The sequence below is a fragment of the Patagioenas fasciata genome, chromosome 7, assembly GCF_037038585.1.
Source record: "Patagioenas fasciata isolate bPatFas1 chromosome 7, bPatFas1.hap1, whole genome shotgun sequence".
Lineage (NCBI taxonomy): Eukaryota > Metazoa > Chordata > Aves > Columbiformes > Columbidae > Patagioenas > Patagioenas fasciata.
Window position 1 is genome coordinate 4,487,501 of NC_092526.1, and position 26,223 is coordinate 4,513,723.

General features: G+C 41.5%; 1 long non-coding RNA gene across 3 annotated transcripts in view; it reads right to left on the bottom strand.

Moving 5' to 3' along the window:
- The window catches only part of LOC139828390 (uncharacterized), a 30,784-nt gene that overhangs the window by 3,232 nt on the left and 1,329 nt on the right, over positions 1 to 26,223 (bottom strand). For all 3 annotated transcript variants that reach the window (XR_011739929.1, XR_011739930.1, XR_011739928.1), the window contains exons 2-5: positions 23,562 to 23,750; positions 21,945 to 22,098; positions 17,492 to 17,608; positions 4,120 to 4,267 (exon numbers count right to left, since the gene is read on the bottom strand). This is a non-coding gene — a long non-coding RNA (uncharacterized lncRNA). The remainder of the gene's footprint in view (positions 1 to 4,119; positions 4,268 to 17,491; positions 17,609 to 21,944; positions 22,099 to 23,561; positions 23,751 to 26,223) is intronic.

Sequence of the window (26,223 nt, forward strand, 5' to 3'; positions counted from 1 at the left end):
TTCTTTCCCTGTTAAGAACAGGTTTGCTCATTCATATTGCAAATAAAGAAACATCTTCAGGCTCAAATTTGCAAACAGTGAAGTCATTAAACAACTGACTTCAATTCACACGAGCAACGTTACTTGCCTGAATAGTAAAAGCAAAACCAGAGCCTTAGCGAACAACCCATCATAATTTTAGGGTGATAAGACTGACATCAAATGAGTGGTTTGTAACTTCAAGACACAAATGGAGATATCCATGTGTACGTGTCCAGCCAAATGGGAGTATGGATATTCATTCCTAACAAAGCTTGGATTTTTATCCAATAAAGTACTCAGCAAATATTATACTATTTTGAAGCACATAATGAAAAGGTCTCCTTTTATATCTTTACCCAGCTCTAAATGAGATAAGAGCCATCGACGTATTTTTGATGTTTGGTTGACAAATAATGGAGTTTGAGAATCCTGTGTAGTCCACTGGCTCCAGACATATATCTACAATCTGGAGTTGTGCAGCCTGAAGTAAACACAGCTGTGTTTATCCGAATGTGTGATCCCGTGTACATGGTAGAAAGTTCAAATAAATGCACTCCACGCAATGATGCTGTAAATGCAGCGAGTGCATTCGTCAGATGCGTGATGATGCAATCTCTTAAATAAACAGACTGAGCTGTTTGACTCCTGAGTTGCGTAGACATAAAATATATATATATGTACATTAATTGAAGCCAATAAAACAAAATCCAAACCAGCTATAAGATCTTAAATGAAGCTTAACTGAAAATCCACTTTTTGTTCTTACACCCTGAATAAACAAGTTCTGTGCATTGGTATCAAACGTATGGTGTAAGTTTTAGACAACAACAGACTGAGGTAACAAGCATCAGTGCTGGTTATTTTTGCCTAAGATGGTCCATTTTCTAAGACCAACTCTAGAAATTATAGGATATTCCAAATTTTTCTTCTCATCGTCCACAGAGATAGCTCTGGTTTACAGCTGAAATACCATTATTTGGCATGTGTGATCTGTTCAGTGTTCAAGAGAACCGATAGTCTCGAGGAATAAGTTTGTGATGAGCTGAAGAGTATGTGAGGGAAAGGGAAAAACTGAATGAACGGAGATGCTATCAAAGCTGTTGTTTTATTCAGAGTTAACATTGGCTCAGCATTTCACTACAAACTCATTCAGAACATCAAGTTACTGGAAAAAATCCTCCACTTGAGTAATATGAAATATTTACTGATGAGTCAGAAGTTGGAAGTAGTGACACCACCACACACTATTAAAAAGTCCTGCTTTTCAGTATTGTCTGACTGCTCTGCAACCCCAAATAGCATCACTGCAGAAGTGCCATAAAGCTTTTTCATTTGTCTCAAGCATGTTCACTTGCAAAACACAAGCTGTACAAATGGTCTCGAGAATGTTTACTGCAGAATTAGACCATCACATTTCTTGACTTATGTGTTTTAAAATCTTGCCCAAAAGATGGCACTAACATTGTTTTTAGTAACATATATCGGATATAGATTTAATTCTTCTCCCCATGTCAAAGTGTCTTCAAAATTGTCACAAACGTATGTTGGAAGAACGTGCTCAACATGCACTACTATGCCAGACAAAAATTGCTATGTAGAAATTAAGCTTCCTTCATGTTGAGAAGCACACAGAAAGTATTGCTGGACCATCAGATGTATCTGTCAAAATACAGAGACACTGAGCTATGAAACCTTCATCCCAACCAGGACTATTTAAATCTATGTAATATACCATACAATATACCAGAAGGGTATCATACATTTAAATTATGCACTATTAAATCTCTTGAAAAGTATGTTAAGACTAGATCAACTTCATTGAACAATTTATATCTGATTTAAAATATTCAAAGAAGTATTACACTGTTGAATTTTATTATCAGTAATTTATTTCAAGTTTTAAAATATTTAAATTACATGCTGCATAAGGAATGGCAAATAGTTTGTGTGTCTCAAGGAGTGGAAGCACCTATTTACAATACTTTCACAGTTTATGTTAATATGGTTATTTTGAGTATGCACCGAGACCATCTTCTTTCCACTAAGCAGATCGTGTCTGTGGACTTGAAGAAGGCGGGCCTCGAATAAGCTAAAAATTTGCTGTTGATCTGGCAGGAATGGAGCATTTGACAAGCAGAGGACTCAGGTGGGGTTGCTATAATTTACGGGAGCACCAGGGAGAAAAATACTGAGTGTTGCTTCCACTGAAGCCGTCGGAAAAAGACCTGTAAAGAGTCAGGCCCAGCTTTTGGTACTGTGAGCTGCTTGTGAACATCTGGTGACTCTCATATTCATGTCATTCTCCTTCCATAATAGCATCACACATACAGCTTCCAAAACCCTCAGGTACATGTTAAGGTACAGTGATAAAGCAGAACACTGGATAAAGCCAGAGCAAGTGACATCAGAAGGCAACGAGACGGGTCAGTGTGATAGGAATGACCCAATTATTGTCAAGTCCTTTACAAGCACCGTAACGAAGCACAGATTTGAGGGGCAGAGTAGTGAAGGTCTGAAGGGAGAGCTTGGAAACGGAATATAAAGGTGACAGATAAATGAAAGTGAGAGGTAATGCGAAGGTAGGTCTTGAAAGAGAAGTCAAACAGCTTATGCTCTGTGCAGTCAACACAAGGGATGTTGTGGGATCCAGAGGAAAGCAGCGACAGGTTGAAGCTGTGTTAGAAAGTGGCAGGAGAAGAGGTAGATGGTTTGACGTGCTGGGACGGGAATGTCACTGGTGAGAGAAGAAGCCAAAGGGAGATGGAGCAAAGCAGGGAGGGGTGGATGGTCTGGAGGCACAGTGGTATGGAGGCACATCAGAGGTGAAGAAATAGCTGGGGCTGCTGCTAGGATAGCAGTGAGGGAGATAAGAAGGACACATATGTACCGGGCTTCTCTTTGGGGGAGCCATGTAGCAGCTCTGATCTGGGAATCTGCATGCACTTCTATTGAATTTAGCCCCAAAACGAGGAAAAGAAGGAGCATGAATTATGCCAACATGATGTATATATAGCTTTTCACTCTAAAAAGATGGACCACAAACGAGGAGGGTGAGGAATTGCAGGAGCTGCCCCAAAGCACATTTAATACTTAACACCACTTCCTTACAAAGTCGAAATAATTTATGTCCCCAGTCTGCTGCCCTTCTGCTATCAACCCCTTCCTGAAGTCAGCTAGTTAAAGAAAAGCAAGGAAAAGGCAGGCGAGCTTCTCGGGGAGGACAGACCTAGCCACTCCTAGTCTTTGTTTTAGTTTCCAAGAGAAAGAATCAGGTTTCCTTTTAGACCTGTATTTTTGTTGTTGTATCTAGAGTAAGCTAATGTTTATACCCACGCCCCTTAAACTTCATTTTTCTTTGTGGAAGGAATTAGTCAGGGAGAAACGAGAAGTGTAAAATAGCAACAGAGGCATCACAACGAAATCGGGGAATTTACAAAAGTCAAAAATTAGATACAGCTACTGAGGCCGCCAACCACAGGTGGGTTCTCTCATATTAACATAAAACCCCTGAGCTAAGAGGAATCAGAGAAGCACAGTACCAATTATTGTAAGCTGCCATCGCCACTCCCGTCGAGGTCCTGTTGAGCCCACACTGTTAGAAGGGCCTGAAAATCCCCAAGCTATTGCTGGGAAACTCCCCATGACAACATCCCTGCCTGCAGAATTTCTTCGTGCTGCAACGCTGCCGATCATCTAAATGCAACCACTGGCTTCTTGCATAAAAGTCGAGGTGCTCATCTGGTTAGAACCCCAGCAAGCCATGGCTCAGGAGCACACCTGGGGAAAAAACCTCCTACAATAGGTTCTGGACCATAACAGGACTCTGCTGCCCCTTCCACCCCCTCGCTTAATGAATTTTTCAAAAACCAAAGGGAACTGCCATCCTAACACCGGGAACTGGACAATTTGCGGTAGGTGCTACGCATGGTAGTGCTAGTAGCAGCAGGAGTGCCATGAATATGGAAGCGAGGAGCTAACAGGAGGAAGAGACATTTGGAGAGAAGTATCTTGCTCAGCTTCTCATAACAAAAACTAGTTTTAAAATCTTCAGCAGTGAAGCAAATGGGTAGGGTGTCACCGGTTCAGCTGAAAACTCACTTGCACCTTATGGTCACCATCTGTGGTGTGGAACGTTTTCAACCTTGACAAAGCAGATTTGTCCGAGGATATTTCCTCTCTTTGAAATAAGAGAATTAGCTGTGGTAAAACCGGAACCCGTGTTGGCACATCTACACTCAGGCAAGCTCTGGAAAAAAAGAAAAGAGAGAAAAAAAAAAGAAAGTATATCATTGCAACAAGCGCCTGGTTGCCAACCTGTAAAAAATAACACCCTTCCACCCCCGGGCAGCTCCAGCTGTGTCGGTGCTGAGCAACACCAAAGGCCACTGGCTCTTCCTCCTCCTTTTTAAAATATGAAGTGTCTTTTTAAAAGCCCATGAGAAAGAAAGGCACATGCAGCAGGTGGTCACATCTGTGCCCGTCTCACTCCATCCCGAACAATTTGCTCCTGATTGTTCTCGGTGAGGAACAGGGCGGAAACTCCAGGCGTGGAAGGAGGACGAGGGTGGGTGGAAGAGGACAAGGGCAAGAGGAACAGAAGATTTTAAAGCCCATGGGCTGCTCACCCTCCTTCTTGCTCTATCACTGGGGGAGAATTCCCCCAGAGCCTAACTAGCTGACAAGCACAAAAATCAACATATGTTTCAGATATGTATGCGCAGCCATGCTCTCTATCACTGGTGAGATGGAAGAGACCACAGAAATATAAAACATAGATGGTTTCCTTTTGATTTGCCCTTCATTTGAGAATTCTCCGTTGGCTGTAATTGCATTCATAATACGGCCACATTTGTGTATTTTTCAAAGAACTGAGAGAATAATCCAAATGATGACTCCAGCTCTGGACAGAGCCTTTCATTTCAATTCATTTAACATTTTAATAATTCCTTAAGTATTGTAGGGTTCCTGTGTCAAGCTGGAGAGCAGCGCTGCGGATCCGTGACTCCTCTCTGCTCCCGCTAGCGTTTTCCATTGCGACTTTGGGCAAGTCATTTAATCCCCCTGGGTTTTAGGCCCCTCAGCCTGCAAAACGGGGATAAACTGCCTTCCTTATCTCAAAGGTATATTGTGAGGATAAATTTGTGTAGATCATGTTTGGGGGATTGGAGGGAGCAGAAAATACTTGCCTAAATGGATAGATTTAGTAGTGGGTTTTTCTTTGAGATAATGATGCTCTAATTTCCTGGCCACCACACCGAATGTCACAGGCACTTTAAGGTTTACTTTTGAGGAAGGAGACGCTCAATTGCTACCGTAGATAAACACCATAAGCTTAGTCTGTTCTACCCAGATCTAATCTGTTCGGTTTCTTGAGTTTTACTTCTTCCCCCAAATTCTCCCATCCCTCCCCACAAAAAGGTGGAATCCCAGTGAGCAGAGATGAGCAGCATTGTCAGGCTAATTAGAATCCAATTAACGTAGTCAAATTTAACCACTTCACTTCCAGTTCTAGTGGGCAGTGTCGCACGCTCCAGTGACACAGGAAGCACCGCGATGCAAATTAGGCATCGTTAACTAGAGGCAACCAGTAGAGACACAGGACGGCAACCGCCTGCCTGCAGAAACCACAAGAAAGGGCACAGCTCTCACCATCAAGAGCTTCATATGTAACTCTGGCCTTTAAAATGTGTGACAATGACTCAGAATGAGGAACACAAGAAAATCTGCCGAAAAAGCAGTTTGTCACGATGCGGGATTCGTTTCTTCAACAGCTATAACCTCCGTTTCCTGATTCAGCAACTTTGGTGCCTATAAATTAAAGAAATAAAGCGAAATGGCAATGTGTTTGCATGGGATGGAGGTAAAACCGGGTGCAAAAGGAAAAGCACTTTGGTGGTCAGGAAATACGCTGTAATGTGCCTGGATTCAAGATTAGCGTCACTAGTGAAATTAGGAGAACCCATGTGTGATCATTAAGCTTATCAAAGCCTTAGTGAGACTCAAATATAGGTGAAGTACTGACCCAGCTGAAGTCGGGGTGATACTTCCAACCTCTCACCAAGTGTTTCTAAATTGCCCAAGGCCCTGTACTGGGGCTGAGAAGCAAAATCTAAATAGAACAGATAAATAATAAATTAAATAACATAAGTTAAAGCCTCCTGGAAATGAAAACTGATTAGCCAGATTTCACAGAGGGTTTCAATTAAGTCTGTTTCTCGTTTTTGTTTATCTATATTTAATACTGATAAATAATGTTATTTCATTACAAGTCTCTGGTGTTTACAGCCTTTCTTAAAGGGATAGTCAGACTCAAAACAAACTTCACCGACAGTACAAGTAACATTCTGGGTTAGCAAAATGGAAGAAAAATGCTTGTTTTTCTTCACTAACAATGCTTGCGTGTTTTCTTGCACTCTGTTTCTCCTCTGACTTTGCAGACGCTAGAAAGGGAGCTCTGCTAAGAGTTCCCACCTTCTCCCTATGCTGAAAACCTGGAATATTTGCTATCGCTGAGCTTAAATGCCGTGCTTCATACATTCGTTTACCCTCAAAGATAGGAGAGGAAGGCCCAAGAGGACCAGTTCAACAGCTTCCCGCCTCACATGGACCACAGGTCCCTGAGGAAGAGGAAGGCGGAGGTTCAGCCCTGCCATGTCATTTCCCTCCAGTGTTACATGTGCTCACACCTGACTCCATCAAATGCTTCTGTTTACAGAGAACAGATGCCAATATTAAGAAGCCACTTCTCCTATAATTAGGAAACAGTGACCAGCTCTGGCAAGCCTTGATCCGCCACATGATGACCCTCATCCTACCCATCCTTGCATAGCAAGCAGCAGAAATTCCCTGATTTCAGCTGCTGGAGATCAACACCTTGTGTAAAGCTCCCCTGCATACCTGTTCTCTAATTAAAAAGTGTGTCAGGTGAAAAGGGGCAGCACATTAATGGGCATTCGCTTTAAATGAGGAGATGGAGCTTTACATGTAGTGGTAGCACATGGGTGGGGGTTTTGGTTCTATGGTTGTCCCAAAGATCATCCTCCTGCTCTGTAATTTGACAGCCATGTACTGTGCCTTCAGTAATGCAGAAAACAGGGTTGCATTTGCTAGAGCTGCTTAGCATTGTTTAATTGTGCTAATTTAACTCAGGTGATCTCACAACAGCCTTTGTCTTAGGCCTGGAGAAAAGGGAGGAGGTGAAAGCAGTGAATTTGTTGTGTTTCTGCATGGGAAGAGTGGAGAAAACCCAGCTGAGATGTGTGGAAAGAAGGTATGGAAATTATGTGCTTCCTATCAGCTCCTGCAGCACTGGGGAAAGGTCTTAGTACAGGCAGCCTTCCAGGAAATTGTCCCACCTCTGTGGTTCTGCTCATCTCCTGGGTGACTATGCCTGGGGACACCCTGGGTGCTGATGGAGGAGTTGAAAAGACCTGCAGAGGCTGGGGTTGGGGACGGAGTAGAGATGTTTCTTCTGTGAGGATCATAGGCACAGCCTGTCTTTGCATAACAGTGTGTGTTTCACAGGCAATGCACGAAGTGGTGCCTTTGAGGACTAGGATGCTGTAAGCTATCGAGGTTGTTTGGTATTTTTTTGCTTGGGGGATTTTGAAGTGGAAAGGACTGTTTGTTTTTTGAGGACTCCAGGTGAGTATCTCTTGTGTAATGCAGCTGTGCCAAAACCACCAGCACATCAGTGAGATGGGTTGTTTTTCCTGAGCAGATGTGTGTGCTAAAGTGGAGAGGGATGAGTGCTATGCCAGAGGTCTTTTGTTTGAACAACTGAAGGAAAATGTGCTGGCTTCAGGAGGGATGCAGGTAACGCTGCCTGGACCTGTGTGGTGGTGGCTGGTGCTGCCAGACCTGCTGCTGCATCCCTGGTTGACGAGCTGGAAATCGTGTTGCTGAACTAGGAAGACCTTGTTATTTTGAATTGAGCCACTTCTTCTGCCCCCTGATTTTATCCAGTTGTCTATTTGTTTGGCAACCTGAGCAGAGCGCTGTCTCCAGCTGGATGTCTGGAAGACTGGGGCTGTCTGGGAGCAGATGGGAATGTTCCTGTGTGTCTGTCTGCAGCTCTCGGGGACCTGACTGGGACTCGCAGAGCCCAGAATGCTGACAAAGGGTGCCCAAAAAATGCCATAGCAAATGCAGCTGGAAGAGTCTTCTTTTCTTTTTCATTCACTTTGATTTCTCAGGCTGTTTCTCAGCCTGAAGCACAGGTCTGAATCTGGCTCTGTGCAGAAAGGAAGGGCGCTGGGTGTCTGCTCATTTCTGTGGTGTTCTCTCTGTCCTACTTCTCAGATTTATGGTCACCTTAATCTCAAGCTTCAATTCCCCACATTCAGAAAGCACCCCCAGCCCTCAGAGCAGAGGCTGAGCCTCAAATCAGACTCTGTGCTCTTTGTAACACCGCAAAATGTTCCTGGAACCAGGTGAAGAAAAAGCAGAAGGAAATATGGCTTTGTAATCGAGTTCTGAGAGCACTCACCAGGACAGGGGAATCCTAAACTGTGATTCATGCTACCTCCAAAAGTAACGTTTTCCCAGTTATTAAAAATGTGTCTGTCTTGAGAGCAGCAAACTGAAATTTTCCTATTCCTACATGACTGCATTCCCAGTCACCATCCCTTAGTGGTGTGGGGTTTTCCTTGGTTGGCTAGTTAGGGTTTTTTTAATGCCATTACAGTTACAGGCATCACAAGCCCAGCCTGCACCATCCCTGCTCAAGTCCAGGGTAGACAGAAAACTGACTAAAGAAAATTAAGCTCCACCTTGATGTCCCACTTTTCTCAGGCTATGTTTTTGCAATTCCGTAGCAGATGGTATGTCTTAGGTACATCACTTTGGAGGTGCCAAGTGATGTACTATCTATCAGTGTTTTTATTTAATGAGGAGGGAAATTTTGACTCCTACTTACACTTGGGAAGCTGCAACAGGGAGACAGGTGCGATGCTATTTCATACTGCTGTATCATCTACCCAGAGCTCTTAATAGCTATTTTTAATCTGGACACTAAGGAACTATTAATTAGGGAAACATATCTGGGTGCCTAATACGAATTGTGGAGACTATAATGGTGTATTACAGCATCTTAATTTTCTTCAGACTGCAATTAGCAGTGAGTTGGTCTGCCCTATGATGATTTTTTTCTTTTATCTGACAAAATCAAGTTGCAAATACAGGGCAGCTGAGTCATAATAGGAGGGTATGGGATTCCAGCCCAAAGTGCTTTATGTGTGTGTCCAGTCAATAGACTTAAAAAGGAGCCTCTTACTTAAAAGCTGATGCCTCTAAAGTGAAATGTGGAAACTGTTGAAGGGTTCTGTTCTCAATGACAGCTTTGCTTTTAACTGCAGTAGGACGAATATCAGCATTTAATACTATGTGGTATTGCAATACAATATAAGAAATGAAACAAGGTACAACTGAGTGAGGAGAAAAATATAAGTGACTGGGGTATAGCTACTGTTTTTAAAATGTGAAGTAGATGACAATGTTGCATGTATCTGCACTCAAATGCCGTGGTATTTTATCAAGACCTTGGTTTTAACTCACAGTTTAAGTGTGGTACAATAGTTTCCAATACCTGCACAACAGTTTGTAGATGTCAATTTTGTGGTGGACTTTTACTGTTGCCCAGATGTAATCCAACCTTCCTGCTTAGTGGGATTGTAAAGGAGGATCATTACGTTGGTGCAAGCTAATTGTATTTTCCTTTTTGCAATGAAATCAATTGGTTTTTTGTGGACTTGTACTCTTACATAGGAAAATCAGTGACATGAATTTCTTCTCTTTATGGGCTTGATTATCAACTCAGCTAAAATCCATGAAGGGTTACTGAAGATAAAACACTTATCTCTTAGGTGTTCCTCTGCCATATCTGAATTAAAAGGTGGGAATTTTCCCTCCAGAGGAACTGTATGAGGTTCATTCATGTCCTTCTAAGGAAGCTGATGCTGGTACTGATCTCACAGGGCCTCTACAAACAGCCAGTGAGTAAACTCTTTGCCCTGACTACTCTGCATTGGAAAAACATAGCAGAAAGTGCAGAAAAGAAAGATGAAAAGGACCAACAGGAAAACACTAAAGAGTAGTAATCAACTGAAAGTGCTATGTGAAGAGATCATGCAGCTGATGACCTTAAAAAACAAACAAAACACTCAGCACCAAAGTAAATCATGCTGCTGCTGCCACCACTGAATACACCTTTCATTTTCTCTCCACTTACAAGCCACTTGGAAATAAACCAAAACCATATTGGCCTCTCTTCTGCTGACATGGGTGAGAAAACCCCTTCTGCCGCACAAGTCCTTGGACGGGGGCTGTTGTGATCGTGTCCTCGTGAGAAAGAAGATGAAGAGAAGAAGTTGACTCCTCCTGGCCTCCTCACAGCTCGCTGAGTGCCGTGGTGCTGATGCCCAAGGAGATGCTCAAGCCTTTGGTGCAGCACACCAGGAAGGCTGTGACAGGTTCTTGTGCTCATCACTGCCTGTGTCAGTACTTAAGTGGTTCAATTACCATTGCTGGAGATGTTTAAAAGATGTGTGGATGAGATTCTGAGGGACATGGATTCGTGACAGTGTTGGTTTAATGCTTGGGCTCCATGATCTTGAGGGTCTCTTCCGACGAAAGTGACTCTATGATACTTCAGCCCTGTGCCTTTCCACATCCTCACCAACTCCACAGCCGTAGAAATGGGTTTATTTTAATCTTGAACGTCTCCAAAATAGATTCTTCACAACTTGCTTCCTTGTGTTTCTAAATATGGGTAAGAAAGCTGAGGAACGGACAAGGAAACGGGATTTATCTGAGGCTCTGCCTCTCCATTTCCCTTTCCTTTAGAAAAAAATACATCAAAATCAGCAAATGTGTTCATGTGATAGAGGCTTTTTCATCAAAGACTCGGGTTAACCGGCCCACAGCCACATTGCTGTGGGCAAAGTCTGCACTGTGGCTCTGCTCTCACCTCGGCTCAGCGCGGGAGGGAGCTGGGACGGGGACGATCTCTGCTTGGAAACACGGGAAGGTGATTACGGGTAAGCTGGAGGATTGTGGCCAGAACCAGGAGATCTCAGGGACACCTAAAGCGGTTTAACTAGCTGAACGTCATCGGTTCTCTGCAGCTTGGCCCTGGAGTGGGACACCGACCCCCCAGGCCTGCATGAAGGCTTGCACATAGGTAGCTTAGCCTCAGCGAACACTACAGACTTGATATCACATTTTTAAATTAATTCTTCGACCTATACCTTCATCTGCCATGGTACAAATGCACATTACAGGCTGAATGTTGGATATTTACGATCATTGAACAATCTCTAATAAGCCATTTGGGCTGATTTTGACATGTACATTGAAGTTACTACTTTTTTATCAATATCACGGTACATTTGTCAGCAGAGAATGATAATTGTATTGCTGTGTATATAACGGATCTTGTAGTGCAACATTATCTACACTGTGCACAAATCGAATACATTCCATCTTAAGTATGGGCCTATTAATTAAAATCTGGGAGGAAAAGCTAATTTTTAAGTGCCAACTATGGAGCATCTCTGAGCAACCTCTCCAGTGTCACCTTCTTTAGTAAACAACTTGGGAGTCTCACACGATCACCGACTTGTCTATTTATTCGTTACAGGATGCCAGAGGAAGTGCAAGGTCAGAGGTCTGAAATCAAGGGCACAAAAGGCAGGACAAAAAGGGTGAGGTTGCTGTACAAGCATGAGAGTCTATTTCTGTATTATAGCAGGTATCAGGCAGCATCTGCTGTGGTTATGGTAGCAAGAGTAGCTTTTGTTCCATTCCTTGCTTTTCACACACCAGTAACTTAGACAAATGTACTGCATATGTGGACACAGGTAGTCATCTGCACTTCTCAGAAGTGACCAGCCAACTCTGAGCTTTAATTACTTCTGACTTCTATTTAATTTCCTTCCAACCTGATTGCTCTTTTTTTTCCCTCTTACAGCCAATGATGAACTAAATATGAGGCTAGGTTTCAAGAAAAACTAAGTTTAAAGAAAGAAATCCTTTTAAAATGACAAATCTTTACTTGCACATACTAGAATGCACAGATTTTATGCACAAGGAAGACAAAAATTAAATAAGCCCGTAACAGCACTGAAGATCTGGGAAGGATTTCTCTGCCATAATTCAATGGAGATTGTAAGAGAGAGAATGAGTCAGATCATACTTGAAAAATAATTGCATATTATCCCGGTGTGGTGACGGTTAACATTAAGATTTTTCTGCTGTTTGGGCTACAGAAGCCGTGAAATGTGGTTATTTTTATCAGCTGACCAAAATGTAACAAAACTGTAGTAAAAATTCACTGGGAGGAGTTGCAATCAGCAACGTTTGTCTGTTCTGGTAGAGTATAAAGAAGAGAGAAAGAAACCGTACCTTATGCCAAAGTAAAAGCTGTGGCTCAGAAATTTTCTATTCTATTCTTCTATTCTTTTTTCTATTCCAGAAAATTTCTCCATCACAGCTTAATATAAAGCAAACTGAACTCTGGCAAGAGCAAATAAGGCCAAGTAGTATAGGATGAGAGGCCAGGTACTATGAGAAGCTCTGGCCTTGTAATCAGCCAAGTGCCTCGATTTCATATTACAATTAAAAGTAAAGATGCAATATCAGTATTAAGCCTGGAGATAGGGCAAAAATTAGTAAAGAAGTAATTACCAGTCATGTTACATAACTTGTCAGGACTTTCTTTTAGTAAGAGAGGATGGACCTGCATGAATATCTGCCTGAAACATCACTAAATTTGACCAGAAGCAATAGATCAGCAGTCGGGTCAAAAAGGGATGGGGAGAATGGGACCAACATGCAGAGAGGTTGCTCCTCTGTTGGACATAACACTGTGAACATGGGCATTTCTTTCCTATTTGTGTAAGTGTCTTTATCATGGTGTTTTCCATACTAAGCATTATTTTCCTTTCCCTTTAATAGTTTTCCTCATTTTTAGATGTACACTCGTATTTTGCAAAATTTCCTTATTGTCACAGAAGGGTGCGAAGGGACAGCAGCTGCCTTTTCTCAGCGCTGGGTATCTAGATTAACTGATGTTTATTAGTTTCAGAAGCCTCTCTTGTTATCTGAATCCGCCCACCTCTGCTTCCAACGTTACCTGTCACAACAGTTACACGAAATTAGCCCAAAACATCACAGTCACCATCTCTCTGATTCCTACTGCAACAAGTTTTCCATTTACTAATAGCAATACCACTAGACAGAAGTTGGATGACTTAGCTCAGGAGAGGCAGATTTCTCTGCCTTTTCATTCCCGTGCACAGATGGAGACAAGAAGAGGCCCAGTTTAGCTCTTAAACATGACAGTGCAGCTGAAGTTGCTTTTTTAACTTAAATTGACTGTATCTCCTCTCTGTATTCTGCGAATCAATGTAACCATGCCTCCGCGTTACTTGGTAATGGATTCTGTGCTAATAATGTAATGATTTCCAAAACACTCTCTAGTTATCATGCAAAAAAAAAAATGAAGATCAAAAGATGAGTGCTATCTAGGAAAGATCTTGTTCCACTAACAACTCCACAAACAACCACATGTAATTTTTTCCAGAAGTGACTCAAAAGATCACCTGTGAATCCACTGGCTGATACCAATTATTTGGTGAAACTCATAGCAAGGAGCTCCAAAAGGGCACAATGTTGAAAACCACTATGGGCTTTGCTTTTAAACCTTTATTTTCTTCATACCTGCTAGGCTGGCATAGGTTAATTTTCCCATTCTAGTCAAATCTTTCCAGTTTAAGATGAGTAATGGTGCCAGGTTTCTGAAGAAATATACCACTTAATATTATGTTCTCCAGTAAAGAGTGTCTCAAGTGTATTTATTTGCAAAGGTTCTGTGACAACTGTTTGGCTGAACATATTTTCAAAGTGGGTATCTATGTGCTTCCACAGCTATTTGAATTCTTCTTTTTCTTCACGGATTGTATCTAAAATATGAGTTTTTATCAAATTTGGAATGTGGTTTGTTATTTAATTTATCAGGACGATTCTGTTGAATTGCTGCAATTCACATCATCTTCCCTAGAGTATGTGCATCTTCCACCTTCAATCTTTAATTGCCTGCTGTTTTATTTGCTGCACCTTTTTCATCTTAATTGATTGTGTTGCGGCAGCTTCTTTTGAAACATTGGGCAGAAAAGACAAAGTGTTTTCATAGATTTCAAGGCCATCACAGTTCTCCAACCACCCATCCCATGTGAGGCAGATCACAGGCATTTACACATGCTTACCTCAATTTTGAGTTATTGAGTCTGCAGCTCAGTCACTTGTGCTTGAGCAAGAACGTATCTTCTAGGAAGTTTTCCAGTTTCAAAGACTTGAAGTGACAGAAATTATCCCACATCCCATGTGTAGTATCCAAATGTTAAATTGTTCTAACAGCTAAATTATGTGCAATGTTAAAAATTTACACCTCATTTCTGATATAACTTTCTCAGCTTCAGTTTATAGGCAGACGACCATTTTATGCCTACATCTATCCTGCGATTAAAAGGACTTCTGGAATTGTGTATTTTCTCTGATTTATTTAATGGACTCAAATGTAGACTGAAATAAGTGGTGTATAATGGCAAAGGGATTTTTCAAAAGATAATTTGAGTGCTCACTGGACAGTTATAAAGGCGGTTAATGAGTGTATAACTGAAGGTTATATATATGTATATATGAGGATTACATATATGTATATTTGAGGATTTTATATATGTATATATGAGGATTTTATATATATATATTTACGTTACAGGTATGGAGAAGGGACTAGATATTCAAGTAGGAATTTGTATAGGAAATCTCCCATACCAAAACACTTGTTTAAAGGCTATTTAGTCTGGAGCATGATTAAATTACTAACTCTTCTTCCTTTCTCCTCTTCATCTTCTCATGGGCTTCTAGGAAATCCATCAGGTCTCAGATGTGTCAGGTGAATATGTCGGGTGTTACCACAGAGGGAAGAGCAGGGAAGCAGAACTAAGGGCTGTGATGGTACAGGCAGTGAGGATAATTACCAAACATCTCCTGAAAAGTCTTTTTTAAAAGTTATTTTTCTTAGTAGCTTGGCAACACGTAATTCTCTAGGCCTGTCATCTAAATCATGTTAGGATTCAAACAGCTAGCAGACTGTAAACAGGAGAGATTAGTCGTCCTCAGATCTCCAGCAATACCCTTTTGGAGAGAGGGAGAGTGGTTCCCGTACGACTCTGCGCTGTTTCTGTTGGGGTAGCAGCTGGGAAGACCATGGGAAAGTCAGATATAAGTGGCACTTCAGCAAGAAATTGAAAACGTTTGTCAACGCTGCGACCTGCTTTGTACTCGTTCAGGAGTGGCGCTCAGCGATGTCTCCCAGGTGCCCTTCAGTAGGATGAACCGGAGCATCAGGGTCTGGTTAGTGGGAGACAGTCTGTTGCTCTGTTTGAGCTGGATTCCCGCTTCACCATGGTGACCAAGAGAGCTGTATCTGATCTGCTGTTCTGGCACGGGCCTCCATCATTTTTCTGTCTTCCGACCGCAAACCTCCTCATCAGAGGTTTCCAAGAAACCTCAATCACTGCACCTGACAGAGCTGGACTTCTTTCCAGGAAATGAACACAAGGACTCGGTGTTGTCTTTGGGAAAATATGTTCTTCCCTTCTGGAAGGTTTCCAAAGAGCAGGCTGCCCCCTCAAAGCAAACCTTGTCAAGGACAGAGAGTCTAACAGTAGCTGACCTAAGGCTGTGTTTTCAATCTGTGTATATTAACAGAAAAATTTAGTATGGTAATGCGATAGGTAAATTTGTGGCCTTTCAATCCTTAAAGGGGACTTGTAAGGAAGATGCGGACAGACTCTTTAGCAGGGCCTGTAGCAGTAGGACAAGGGTGATGGTTTTAAACTAAAAGAGGAGAGACTCAGAGTAGACATAAAGAGGAAATTTTTTACAATGAGGGTGGTAAAACCCTGGCTCAGGTTGCCCAGAGAGGTGGTGGATGAACCATCCCTGGAGACATCCCAGGCCAGGCTGGATGGGACTCTGAGCAACCTGAGCTGGTGAAGATGTGGCACAGGTGGCAATGGATGGGCTTTGAAGGTCCCTTCCAACCCAAACCATCCTATGATTCCATGGTGCCATTTCATTCTGCACTTGAGCACCAACTTTAGACATATGCACCAGATCATTTTGAAGTCACCATTCCAACACTAAGTAAGTTGGAATGATGTTACCTTAGCTGAGACAATCTATCCTCAGGTCTGCCGTAAGGGTCATCCCAGCCCCGTGCTATTGTTCCTGCTCCTGTGTTTTGTCTGGTCAGCCCAAACTCTTATAAACAGGAAACCAGAGACTTCAGAGGATTTCTCCACTTGAATAGAGATTGGTGCAAGTATTTGAGATCACTGCTCTTCTTACAGACAAAAATCACCTATATGAATATTCATAGGCAATTAAACTGTCATGACTACTTAAGGAAATGCCTGGACTTACATGTAGTTTAATGAGTGTGTGTATGTAGGCTGCAGGTCTTCCTCCAGGAGCTGCAGATATCAATCTGTTGAGTCCTTAAGCTGCTAGCAGTCATGTTTCTTTCCTGAAACTCTTCTCCCATAAATACCAAATAAAACCATAGTTTGTGCAATAGTCCCAGAGATATCAGTTGACCTAGACTGTATTTGTTTGCGTGAGATGTCTTTATGGCGCTCAGGGGAAAAAACAGGGTTTCAAAACCAGAACATCTATCCTCAGAGAAATCTGCTGAACCACAGAGACTTATTTCCTGACTTCCAGGTATTTCTTTTGGAGTAGATACAGTAACACTTGTACATCATTCTGAGTCACTCCTTGTGCATATGTGCATACTACATCCATTTTCTCCTGTGCTGACAGGACATTGCCAAACGATTTAGTTTAGATAGAGCTGGCTCTCCAGCATAATTTTTCACACACGCATTTTAGCTCACTGAAAGCTGAATTCTGATTTACAACCTTTTTGGAATTTGTTTTTCACCGAGGTTTATGCCAGAGATGTTTTATTCATATCAAACAAATGTCTGACATTTGTTTCATTAAGATATTAAGCTTACACTCCGTTTGCTCTCACCAAAGACACCAGCAACATAAAGAATTGCCAGGCCGGGCTTTGGTTAAGGGACTCAGAAAACAGCACGCGAGCTCATCTTTTGCAGCTCTGACTAGGCAAGCCTTGTTCAGAGCCCTGATTCAGTGGCAATTAAATAAACCAGAAAAGCACCCAACCCCACCCTTTGCAGCTGCAGCTTTGTCTGAATGTGATAAGAGATCATTAATTTTCAATTTGACCTCAGCCTATAATGTTCAAGTGGCCTCTTTGTTCTCCTAGCGATGTTACAAGCAAGGTCTGAGTCAAGGGAACTGGAAAGGAAATATTAAAATAGTCTGAAAAACCTCTTTAGTCTTGTGATCTCGCTCCTCCTAACTTAACTGTGCATACCTTATCCATCGGACCATTGCAGCTCCATGACATGGATTTCCTCTTGGTTGCAGCCTCTTCTCCAGAATAAACAACACTGGTCAAGCGAAGTGATCAGTTGTGTAATGGTAATAATACCTATTGAAACGGCAGAGCAAAAACATGCTGTGAACAAACTGACACGGCAAAGTTTATTTATATCAAATGTCTGCGAGCAACGTTCGTAAGGATTTACAGGCAGAATAAAAGCTGAAATTCACTCATTAAAGTGTTCACTGTGAATAGCTCACACAGCTCTGAATTCAAAGAAGTAGTTGAAGAAATTGTTATTACAATCCACTGCAAAAAGAGCTATTGTGAACCTACGGGCACATCAACAGCTGTCAATGGAAAATTATTATTATTAGAGAATAGAAAATGTCCTATTTTTAACAGATAATCCCAGAATCTGGGTTGAATTAGAATGAAGGAGAGCCCATCTTTCACATCCTTTTTCATTCAGGCATTTGGCAAGCCGAGACTTTGCAGAATGTATTTTAGGATGTTTGAACTGCTGTTTGTTACTGGTGGTTTCTCATTGTAACACCTCAAACAATTTGGCAGATGATCCGGGGCTTGGGTCCTTCTGTAGACACACGACTACGTACCACAGTTCTTAGGTGCTCTAGGTTGTTCAGTTTGGGTCTACAAGGTTGGATGCAAAGGGTGTTCCAGGGTTTTTTAAATGTGTTTTTAAGGAAATCCAGTTTCCATGGACTAACTCATCATTTGTACTGGAACAAAACTCCTACATCTGAAGATTTCTCTCCTTCTTAAGGAATTAAGAAGGACTGGATGATGCCGGAGTTGGGGCCAGAACTCATTAGACACTTAATTTTCTTTGCTTCTCTGGGGATGCTTTGGAGGAAGAAATCCTGTCACCAGACTGTCCCATCAAATATGAGGAAAAGGGACATGTAATATCTTGATTGTGTCTTCAAACAGTCAGTTAAGTCAGGAAAGGCCTTGGATATTGAGGAAGAACCTTCTGAAAAGCAGTGGCATAATGACTACTTGCAAAAATACATTAAAAAATAATGAGATTTCCATTAACTAGCAAATTAGAGGACTTTAAAATCTTCTTTCTTCAATATGCAGACTATAGGTTTTATGTGTCAAGTAACTCTGACCCCAAGGAATGTTTTCCCTATAGACCTGAAGTATTTTATGTAAGTTTAAGGTTATTGGAAAGGGAAGGGGGATGGCTAAGCCAGTTAATAAGATGTTTGGTGACTTCTAATGTTTGGATTGTTATTTATGCTGCCTATTAGGCTCATAGGTATATGTAGCCTTTCTAGGGAAAAACAAAATGAGTGTAGGTTTGACTAAATTTCAGCTTCCTGATAATATATGTTCAGACAATCAGGGAAAACAAGCAATATTATCTAAGTTCCACCACGTTATGGGTTCTATGTGAATGGTTCACGCAAAGCAGGCAGAAACTGGGACCTGATAACATGTTATAAATTCCCAGATGGGGCAAAAATACAAACAAACAAACTTTTATAGACAAATTATGATCTTGAGCACATTTTCTGCTGGTCAGTGGATGACACTGAAACTTGAACCCAGCACTGATTTGAAGCGTTTTGCACTTCTCTGGTATTAATCTGCAGTGAGTTGGTCCCTCTGTGCTGGAGTGATTATCGTTGAGCTGATGGATGGAACTGCAAATATTGTGAGGAGTTCTTCCAGATCTGCACTTTGTATTGCAGCTATTAATATATTTTTAATTGCTTTGTTTTCTTATCCAAATTTTAGTTGCACGAATGACATATTAATTAACCAAATTCAGAATTGGTTAATTCAACAACTGGAAGGCTTATATTTATCATTGTTCAGTAATACTACCCAAATGTCAGCTCTTAGTTTGAAAAATTCCTCTGAACTAGTAAACCAGAGAATAATAAAGACACTATAATTTTCTTTCACTAAAATAAACAGAATATTTTCTTAGCTAATTGTTTACATGTCTTACTCCTGTCACCGCATTCCTTTCATCCTTATTTTTCTTGTTTTCCTTTATTCACATTTCATCTCTTGAACTCCTTATCTCTCTAATCCCTTATCCTTTATGTTCTTGTTTTATCTCTCATTCCACCATTTTATTCCTTGTTTCCTAAGCCTATCTCCCTTCCCATACCAGGCTCCCCAGGCTTTAAATGCCCTCTGAACCCTTTTCCCTTTCCCCCAGTTCTCTACCTTTCTCTTCTCTTTCATTTCTCCTTACAGCAATCTCTGCAGAACAATACTAGAAGTCGAGCTGGCAGGCTGACAAAAAAGAACAGTTGGAAAGAAAAAGTTTGCTCAAAGACAGGCACATTTCTTTAAAAAGGAAAAAAAAACCCAGAATATCTATAGGAAGGTGTTGCCAAATCATCTGCTTTTTCAGCTGTGAAACTTTTAGCAAGGCTTTCTGCAGCGCTGATGTGAGGGAAGGAGCAGGAAACACTATCAGGTTGCCAGATGACTTGAGGACGGTGAGGTGGGATTCTTAAGTGCACGTGATAGCAGTAATTCAGGATATTATCCCTGATGTAAAAATAGCTATGCAAAATTAACACAAAGGCTTTGGTATAAAAAGATAAAAGCCAGGAAACTCGGAGGCTGTGCAGCTCTTTTTATCTCATTTCAATTTTGTGGAGGGGATTGCGGGGAAACAGCAGAAGAGATAGAGAGTTTGCATTAAGGCATCTGGGCCAAGGTGTAGTCATGACAAAAGGTTCTTGTATTCCTGCTTCTCAAACGGGTGGGAAGAGGACTTGAGTGTCAAGGAGGTGATCTGAGCCTGGGGACACAGGGACATGGATGGGAAACGTGAAAGGCAAACCTGGAGCAAGTTACACAGCGGCAGTCACTGACAATGAGCAAGCTGGATATTGGGTGGTGGGTCTATGAACGAGAGAAAACTTCAGCTGCAACGTGCACAGGAGTATGTTTGTTACTGGGGGTTAGAATAACCACTCCAGGCTTTGCATTATATAGCCTCAGCTTTTTAAATACTTAAGGAAACGTTCTTTCCCCATTCAACCGACTGAAGCTGGAGCAGCTCCAATTGGCAAATATCTATTAGATTGCATTGATTTATTCTGGATTTGAATTTCGCTCCCGGAAATAAAATGGTGATGTGAAGAGAGCTGTAGATGGGATTTCCATTCCCATCGCCACTATCTGAGCCGATGACCCTGAGCCTTGACTTGCGTTCCTAATAGGATAGACCTGCTTTTGTAGGAATCCTTTAGCACCTGTAGGTTATGCGTTCAATTAGCATCTATATCCTGAACTGAGCGGAGTTGGACAAGCTTTGAAAAACCTAACAACCAAATGGCTAATTAGGTCAAATTTGGGGCGTATCAAACTTGACAGTGTCTGGCTTACATCACCGTGGATTTACATAATGGAACTTAACGGCGCTGAAGAGTCTGTTGTGTCAACTCTGATGACTTTTTCCATAATTTTCTTTGAAACATAAAAGAATCACTTGGACGAATATCTTCTCAGTAACTTTTCTGCCTGTCCCTTATGGTGCGGTGCCTTCCACCACTCATTACCTGGGCTGCTAATGCAGCAGTATTTCTATCAGTCATCTTAGTTTTCAGAACTCAGTAATCAACGTCAGCAACCAATTGTTTAACAAATTTCCTTTTGAAAACCAAAGCTATTTTTTTTCAGCTAAACCAGAGCTGTTTTTTCAACTGCAAAAGCCTGGGAGAGGTGGTAAAACCCATGAGGACCCAAGGTAAATATCTCTGGGAGTCTTTTTCAGAGATACCACTTATCAGCGAGCAATAAAAAACCCAAACAACAACAAACAAACCAACAAAATCTTAAGTTAATAAAGTTTTATATTCTTACAGTGGCTTCCTCTGTCTTCTAGCAGCCCATCCTGTACATCAAAGGTCACAGAGAACACAATGAGTCACTATCAAAACCCAAAGAATGCTTCGTGAACAATTACTATACATAAATTGTAGCCTGGTATTTCATTTCTGTGCCAACTCACAGTAATACAGCCCATTTCCTCTTCATTTTTTTTTTCCCTGCAGCTTTTGTCCATAATAGCAAACAGCTTTGTTAATCTGCTCACAGAACTCAAGTTTATTTTTTTTTGCCTGCACTTATACCTTTGCCTTTTCAAGCGGTGGGCAGTAGTGGTACAAAGTCTTTTACTACAGCTCTTTAGGCTACATTTCTTTGGTGTGTGAGTCTGCAACGACTCCATAAGGCTGCCAGGCTTTTTAGCCAAAAACAGCATTAGGAATAGTGAAAGGGTCCCCTCTGAAACCCAGGATCAGTGTCCCCCAGAGAGGAATCAGCCGTACATTAGCTCACACCCAGAAGAGCAACTCAACCTCTACACGTCCCTTAATGCACGTCTTTGCTAGGTAGACTGGTCTCAGACCCCACGAACCCAGTTCAGAGGCAAACATGGTACCTTATACACTTTTAATACCATGGAAATGGGATGAAATAGGCCTGTTTGGAGTCAAAAGTATCTTGGTCATCGTCAGCCTTGGCGTTTCATTCAGCAATCCCCAGTTTTCCTGCTTGCGGCAGTTCCTGGCATCAATGACTCTTGCTGTGTTCCCCTGAAAGAGCACCATAGATGTTCGTTTACTTGTAAAATTGAATATCTGAGAAATAAAAAGATCTTTTAAAATTTGATCGAATAAATACAATGAAGACAAATAAAGGAGAACTGTTTTTCAGAAGGTAGGATTTCTGTGTGCACGTGTGCCCATGCAATTAAGTAACGAATGCAAACCTAGCTTTATATTGTCATTGTGTTATTACCTATGCACTTGAGTTTTGCACACTGGTCAGTTTTTGAGTAGTCTTCTGCTAGTATTTATTGTCTTTAACGAGCAATATTATGGACTAGAAAGCTGTGATGATAAGTAGCAACAACTGGCATTCTCTCAACAATTCCACAATAAGAAAAGAGGGAAGTAAGATAATATCAGCCAGTTTCCTTCTGAAGAGGTTTGGTTGAATCAGAATTCTTCATTTTAGAAAATTACAAAGTGAAAATACTTCAGACTACTATTCTACCTAGCCAGGGAGGAAGATAATAGATATTTTTAATGTTCCTAAAATAATTACATCCTATTGTATTCGGCTCTGGTAGAAGGTATATTGAAGTAAAACACTGGGGTTTTTTTGCCTTCTGTATTGTAACACTTCAAAGACCCTTTCCTTCAGTTCATGATAACAGAAGTAATCAAAAGCGTTTGAGGGATGTGCATTAGGGCTCACCTGGCCTTACGCTGGAACACAGGACTCGCAGTCAGGTCCGGGGCTTTGATTTGCCTTCGATAATATTCACATCAACTACTGACATGAAGGGCACTCCAAGAAGGGATAGTGACTGTCCTTAAAACATGCTTGGCAGGTTTGGAGCCTAAATTTTAATTCTTTACTCCATTATTAACCTGATGTATAAACTTCTGTGCGTTTACCTGTGCGGTTTCCTGTCTCTAGAAAGGAGATGGTAGCACTTACATATCTTTGGGGATTAAGATCTAATCCTGGAGGGCCTCTGGGCCTGCAGCATTTTATACTCATAAAAGCAATTGTGAATAGGCATAAGTACCGCCAGGTCCTCGCAAGATGGGGATATATATTTTTAAATGCTATTCTGGGGGAATAATATCATGTAAATCTTATAAATTATTAATAAAAATGAAGTGTATTCAGCATCCTTGAGTGAAAGCTGCTAGAGAAGGCTCATTCATAAACCTTTTCAGAGCAACATTTCAACAAAGCGTTTGTAGTTTTTGTACATTCTTGGTTGATTAATTCTGCAAACTTGCATATACACATTTAATCTCCATTTTGCATATGCTTATACCTATCTGCAAATTACAAGTTGCATAAGTGCTGTAGAATTTGCATACATCCAAACAGAAGACTCACTTCTGCAGAAGGACTTTTCGAAACGTGACCTCTTCTAAGTTGTACCAGTAAAATACAGAAAACTCGCTGTCACTTATGATGTAGAGCAAAAACGGTGATGAAAGTGCTTGCTTGTGACTGAGAAAACAATACATACTTTGGTTCTTCCATGCGAAGAAAATATCTTGTTTTTCTTTTATTTTCTTTTTTCTCCTTCTCTCACAGTAACTGAATGTGGGTGGGAAACAGCAGAAACAGAAAGGGTCATGTTTGCTCCTCCAAATTTGAAGACGGTGTTTTTTTCCTTTGCCACAGATGCTCCGTGCTCATCAGTTGCCGTGTACTTCTGAGAGAGAAAAGAGAGAAATTGCCAATAACATTGGTAACCTTAAGTGTAGGCATGCATAAAAATTTGCTGAAAATTGGGTTGTGGTACATGTTCTTATTTTAGATCTGCCCTTGTTAACGTCTTTTTAATAAACAGGTGCATACACTTCCCCAAGCTGTCACTGTTGTTTACCCAGTCTGCACACTTTATGAATCTACTAATGGAATAGACCAAATCATCTTCAGGATCTGTGCTTTAATAAGCTAGAGTCTCAAAGTTTGCAGAAAAATGCTTTCTGGTAATATAGTTCTGTGGGCGGCGCGGATACGAGCTTCAAAAGGTTTGCTTTTAAATGTAAAAACAATGCGACACAATTTCACTTTTTAGTTCAGCATGAGGTAATAAAGAGTTTCATACGGACTTGTCATTAAGATGAGTGGGACGGGTGGAGGGAAATGGAAAGGAAAAGGTGTAAGAAAAGTGGAAGAGGCTTTTCTAGCGGAGTTTGAAACCAAGAGCATGGTCCTGGCCGAGTGTTGGCTCACTGCGGTGTAGGCTCAGGCTTACATTTGTTAGCTCAGCGTCAACCCCCACCAAAGTTTCATTCCTCTCTCCACCTCTTGACCAGGGCAGAAGAGCCCATCACGAGACAGGGAGACACAATTCTTGATTCCTGCCCAGTGGTGAAAGATTTTCAGCCACAATCTTCTGCTTCCTCGGAGAGTGCTTGGCCCACCAGGCTGCAATGCAAAGTGTGGCCTTGCTCACTCTGAGAAGCAGCAGCTACCAAAGGCTGCCCTTGGAAAAGGATTTTACACGGTGGATGTTGAAGGGATGGAGGAGCTTCCTCTCCATACTCCAGTCTTTCATAGCTACCGTGGTCTCACACGTCATTTAAAGAGTCAATCCAACTGTTTGACATTGCTACTCCCTCAAGGCTGCTTGGGCAGACACAGTTGTATTGAGGCAATGATTGTGTTGACTTAATTTGTGGTAGGTATCTCATAAATTCTCTCCAAGCGTTCCTAGAAGGTCTAAATATTTGACTTTCATTCTGGATACACTAAGAGAACTGAACATTTACTGCTGCAGTGCAGGTCTTAACTTTGAGGAGTATAGGCCTCATTGATTGTGTCCATCCCACGGTTCTTCGAGAGCAGCAGCTCTGAAGAAACTAATAGTTACAGTCAGTATATTAGAGAGATTAATACATTAATAATTACTTTGCTATTGGAATAGGTAAATAAGTTAAAGGTATATAATTAACTGTAGTTTCATCTCATGAGCTTTTAAATTGCATCGCTGGAGATCAGTATTGTCCGATCGTAGACGGCAAACAGTAATTGCTGAAATTTCTTGTAAGTAATACCACGGGAAGAGTTTCTGCATTTAGCTCTTTGCCGAAGGTGTCAGTTCGATAGCCCTGGAGAATGTAATCTGTAATATTTATCTCCAGAGAAGTCAGGGAATGAAAGCAGAAAAAAATACACGTTTCTCTGTCTCATTGAAGTTATCGCTGTTCTTCAGGGTTGGATAGGTAACTCCAGGCTTCCTTTTTTCACTTCGCCATAGTTACCACCAGTAGAGTAGCAACAGAGCAATTTCTACAGTGTAAAGAACTCTACATATTTTACTGAAAAAAAACATTAAACAAAAGATAGATGTTGCTGATGTACAGAGAAAACTTCTAGCTATCACCAATTTGCTTTGCACTCCAGTCTACGACCTACACGTGAGAAGTCAAATAACGCTGTATAGACACCCAAAGGTCTTAACGGGCTATTTTAACCCAGAGCTTCACACGACTTGATGTGGTTATGAGTTGCACGGTGCCTCATTAGGTGAAGAACCCTTGAGCAGGCTCTGTGCCGGTCTGAGTCACGGTGCTCCACGAGGAACTCCGCTCATGGTGTAGACTTCATCGCTAGCATTATTCTTTCCGGGAAAAAAAGGCCCAAAAAATTAAAGAAATAAAAAAAAATGAAAAACCTTTGCAGCGGCAAGACTGGGTGTGGGACAGATCGAGTGATTTGCCATGGAAAAAGTTGGAGGGGCTCATTAGAGGCAAAGTTATTAGGCCAAGCAAACAGTTAATCCCTGTCACACAGAGGTAACGGAGTTGCCAGCCTTGAACTCCAAATTAGAGGCACTCTCTGAGCGCCAGAGAAGTGACTCTTTTTTGCAGCTTCCTCAGTACCACCCGTCTACCATAATGCTGTGGCCTTTTTCTTTCTTTAAATTCTGGGCTCCAACTAATTACTGGCAGGAAGTGCCTATTTTTATGCCATTAGTATGCAAATGAGTGAGAAGTAGAAAAATATTCCAAAGGAACTGTTACAATATCTGTCCACAGATTACTGGCCAATTAGAACATGGGATTAGGGCTGTGGGACCCCAAAAGAGTATGGCCAAAGTCTTTCTGCTTGGGTGCCTCAAGTGTAATTTCAATGGGAACTGTATATACACGGTGCTTTTCCTTAAAAAAGGGGGA